Genomic DNA, 5439 nt, shown 5'->3' with positions numbered 1-5439 from the left:
TAAAGACAAGTTTCCATAAGATAAATATCAAAAAATCCCGAATCTGGCCCTTCCTGACGCTTGGACTCGCCGAGTGCACCATGGGACTCGCCGAGTCAGGCCAACTTGCCAAGTCTACAATGGGACTCGCCGAGTCCATGACTCAGAAACATAAAAATCAAATTTTTCCAGCAAGATTCAAACAAACAAGCAACAATTTAATAGAAACCAATCTAGGCTCTGATACCACTGATGGGTTTTGGCCATATGAACATTCCTATATGCACATGCAAACCCTAATGCTTGGATCTAGGTTTTTCTAATTAATCATGCTTTGAATTCAATACTTCTAATTACTAATTAGGTATAAGAACAATACAAAATCAGATCTAGAAGTTTACCTTTGAATCTCTTGTTTTGATCTTGTTGTCTTGGAGCTCTAGAGTCACAATTGTAACTCCTCTAATGGCTTACAAACACCAACTAGCAAGGAGGATGATTTGAGAGAGAGGAGAGGGAAGAAATCCGGCCGGGGTTTTGTTTCTTTAGAAGAGATGCTGATTTCCCTTGCCCTGGGGGTCTATTTATACTTGTAAGGCTCCTAGGGTTTCACCCTTAAACCCTAGTTGGATAATCTTTCCTTAAAGCAATCCTAATCCTTACCTAAGATAGCATTGGACGAATTTTGAGGCTATCCCAAGCCCTAGAATTCGTCCATCCTCTATCCAATAAGGATTTACAGCCCAAAGTGAAACTATCAAACAAGTGACAGTTTATAGCCTCTTATTTAATTAATCCCTTTAAGTCACCAAATTAATACTAATTAATTTATGACTTATATTAATCAAATAACAATATTATTATTCTTTATATTATTCTCATAATAAATTAATAATATTTATTCTCTCATAATAAATCATCCTATCAAGTTGCTATGGTGAAGGCAACCCAAAAGGACCATGCACAATCGGGTCAAATACTTGCCTAATATAGTTGTAGCCTTAGACATTATTCCAACAAACAACAAGGTTTTCATATGGATTGTAAGGATAAGTTTTCCACAAAGTTTTCAAATAAAAGAAAATGGTTTTGATTTTATTTATTTTAAGTATCCTTACAATGGCATTTGGGAAAAGTTGTGGCATATAAGATTCCACTGATAGCAATATTGTAAAGTGAATTTGATTCTTTCATTTATGGTAGTGTCCAAATTTACCAAATAAGGAAAGACTCTCATCACCCAAGTTTTAGTTGGATAGAAACTTGGAATCATGCAAGTTCTATAGCATGATGAATGAGAACTTTCAAGCATTGAAAACAAATTAAGACTAACTACTTGTTCACATGGATGTGTGAGTCAAGCGAAGGACTAAGGGATTGAGTACACATTCTTGTGCACTGGTCAAGTCCACCACAAAAGATCGATAAGATTATTCGTCATAATTTACTAAAGCTTAGTAAATATGGTTATACTTACAAGCTTAAGTATAATTCTGAGACATTGGAAAAGGTTCCAATGTAAGGTAGAGCGAATAAGAAAAATCAACCTAGACAGAAGGATAAAAGTTTCTCAAATCTGAAAAGATGGGAGAGTACTTTAGTATCAGTTTTTGTGATCATCTTAATGATTAAGAAACCATATCAAAATTAGTTCGCTAAGGAAATCTTAGTGCATTCTTATGACTAAAAAGAGGAACTTGAATTAAGATTCATACTCCAAGATTGTAATTTGAGTGACATGTCTTAGAGAAGGTTTAAAACACATGGCAAATGTAAGAGTAAAGTTTTCTACTCTTGTACATTTGAAATTGGTAAGTTGTGATGCTTTGGATAAAACAAAGACCAACTAAGGCCAATTTTGTGAAGTGTTTGTCTTGATGAGAATCCACACTATCTCTTGAATATCTGACAAGAAAGTCTTATATGTCAAGAGGACAGTAGGAGTCTTAAAAGTCTTGAAAGTCTCAAGAACTAATCAAGAATAAAACCTAAAGTTCTTCACTAGCACACAACTTGAGGTTTATACCCTATCATGTTGACATATTATGTGCCCATTCCAGTTAAAGTTGGGTTTGCATATGAGTTTTTAGAGTTCTCAATTGGTTGCACAACAACTTCGAAGCAATGGCAGGCCCTTGAGCTGCCAGGTGGCAAGAAATTAAGATTGATTTTAATCCATATGAGTTTGGATTTGTCATTATCCTTGTCTTGTGATTATGGTTTTGACAAATTCATATGGGTAGGAACTCATACACAATAAAATCTAATTGTCATAAGGTTTCTCTCCGATTCATCAAAGTGATGGTGAGGAAACACTTTCACTAAGTAGATTTTAGCTAGATAGCATTTGCAATATTTGCATTCTCAAAGTCATAAGTGGAGCGTGTGTGGTTAACCGGCACACTAACCTGGACTTGTGAGAAGTAGAAAAAAGGTCTAACCATTATGATTACAGCATCCCTCTTCATAATTTTCTAGACACACCTATAAGCTATCTAAGGGAAGGTGTATGATTTTGATATAGTTTTATCAAAACAATCTAGTATCAGAAATCTAAACTTTGGTAAGAAAGTCAGTTGATTTCTGAGTACATGTCAAAGCTAGTGGGAACATAAGTGTCATGCTAATAATCATCATGTTAGTGGGAGCATGATAATTATGATAAGTATTGCAAGTTAGCAATGTTAATTATAGAAAACAAAAGTTTCAATTGGGAAAGAGTTGTTTTGCTATAATTAAGGGAGAGGAAATTATACTTCATCTCAAATCTAAAAGCTTAGATTGAGGTTTTAATTGTATTTAGTCAAGGATATATATATATATATATATATATATATATATATATATATATATATATATATGAATTTCATGTTGGAATAGCTCAACATAAGAAAATTCTGTATATGAGTCCATTATTTGCGTTCTAAAATTCAATTATGGTTACAGCATCCCTTTTCATAATCTGAATTATGAGAACTTGGCAAATAGAAATGGAAATGCTATAGCAAAAGACTGGTTTAGTCTTTATGTGAGATATCATGAATCGTGTCCCATATGCTTCGGATATAGGATCGATTACATGTGCTATATTCATCCTTTCTAAAATTTTCCAAATGCCTGGGGCACTAAGAAGGGAAAAGGTCTAGAATTGGATATGACTAAAATGATTAATCAATTGTCGAGGACAATCTAAGGTTTACCAAAGATTGGGTGCTCAAGGACAGTTGGAAGTATAGTGATAATTCTGGAAGGACCATATTGACATAATCTGTAAGGAGGTAACTCTTGTTCAGAAGTGATAGTCAAAATGAATCTCGAAATGTTTCAAAGTTAGAATTTTCAATCTATGTAAGATTAAGGAAACTTAATGCAAGAAGGATGTTTCCAAGGAGTTGATCTCCTTTGGAATACTTTGTAATGTTTGTTGTCAAGCCCTTGTGACTTTGTGCATAATCATTACAAGATGATCAATGCATATAAGTTTAGAATCTAACAGATTTCAGTAAATCGCATGAATTTGGAATTTTTGCATTTGCAGTAAGGATTTGGGACTGTGAAAAGAGGATCATTGGAGTTATGTTCAATTGATCTATTTCACATAGTAAAGATCATAGACAAACATAGTATGCATACTTGGTGTATAACATGACTAGTGTTTAGAAAACGTAGTGTACATGCTTGGAGCATGGGACAACAATTGTTTTAAATTCAAGAATAAAGTTGATAGCTGAAACAGTATACAATGAATAATGTGTTATCATATGGTGATAAATAAAAGGTGGTTTATTTATGTTCATAGGTTTTGATACCATATTGGATTCAATTATTATTGTGTTTCATTTTGCATGTTTTGACATGCAGAATAAACTAGGTTATTCTTCAGGAATGACTAAGTTATTTAAACCATCCACAGTAGGTCATATGTTGGAAGTATATAGGAGTCAAGACTATCATGGGTTGGCTTGTAGAGGTCTAAGATGTTGGAAAAAAGGCTACAACACTCATGAGTGCTCATAAGTTCTGAGTATTGGATTCAACCCGCACTCATTGGATTCACTTCATGGATTTTATCACGAGTGATCATGGGACAATAATATCTTATATTCTTCTAACCTAGAGATATGAGTTGTTACTATGAGTTGGTTGTACATTGATTGCACGAAAACGCATTTGGTAACTCGGTGTTATAGATGCCTTTGTGTATGATTCAACAAGTAATGGAATAAGCCATATGAGTCGAAGTTTATCCATTCCTTTTACCTTTGGGATAAAAGAAATATTTATGGGTCCCTCGATGATTTGATGATGACAAATGGAAGTGCTCGGTAGGGCCAGGACTGATTTGATTTGTTCAATTAGTTAGTCGTCATAAATTGAAAATCGGGAAACAACAAATGGACAGAGAGAATGATTATTATCCATGTCTTAGTCCATATGATATCTAGAATGGAGGAATACATGATCCCTTATCTAATGGACAAGTCATTGACAAAGGTCAGAGTTCATTACCAAGGTCAGAGTTCGACGGAAGCTTTTGAGAGCTACGATTGCCAGTCAGTTCTTCAAGTCATACACAATAATAGTTTTAGACTTATCCAACTGGGAGACTGTTGGATTAATGTCTAAGTCCATAACTATAATTGGTAAGACTTGACCCGACCCGCCATGGTCCATTTGGGTTGCATGGCATCATGCATTTTGGATAGACTAAAATGAGAGAAATAAAACTTAAGGTTTGTTAATATATTATAAGTTCTAATATATTAATAAGGTTATTTAATTAGTATTGATCAAGAATTAATTTGGAATTAATTAATTGATCAAAAGGCGACTAATTAAATATATGGGTTGATTGTGTAAATCATTCATTCTTATATATGTGGTCTTGTGATCCAAGATTACTTATGTTAGACTAAGTCCATGGGGTGACCCATGGATGCTCCATGAAGGTTAAAATCCATGGAGCATAAGGAATGGGTAAAGTCATGAGTTACATGGTGTAACCCTAATAGCCGCCATATAAAAGAATCCCATGGCTCAAGAAATCGTGCACTATGTGTGTGTGTGAGGGCTAAACGATTTCATGGAGTGTTCAAGTTTATCTCAAGTTATTCCAAGTGTATTTGGTGTTGTGTGAACCATTTGAGGTGTCACACTTGGGGCACTAGGCACTCAAGCTTCATGAAGACTTTCTACATGAAAGAGGTATGTATTCTATCTTGTTATATTCATTGTTTTGTATGCTAGATTAGGATAATACCTTGGATATTCATATTTGTATGGGTAATAGAGAAAACATAGATCCAAGGTATTTAGGGTTTCATGTACACTTAGGAGTGTTAGAATGCTCAAAACCCAACATTTTTATCACTAAGCTGACGTTGCGCCATTCCTTGTGATGTCCCATGTTGAAAATCAAGTTGAACTACATTGTTGACCTTGTAACTCCATATGTGTTGC

This window comes from Lactuca sativa, chromosome 8, assembly GCF_002870075.4.
Source record: "Lactuca sativa cultivar Salinas chromosome 8, Lsat_Salinas_v11, whole genome shotgun sequence".
Classification (NCBI taxonomy): Eukaryota; Viridiplantae; Streptophyta; class Magnoliopsida; order Asterales; family Asteraceae; genus Lactuca; species Lactuca sativa.
The sequence above is the reverse complement of the archived record's forward strand: the minus strand, read 5'-3'. Positions refer to the sequence as shown.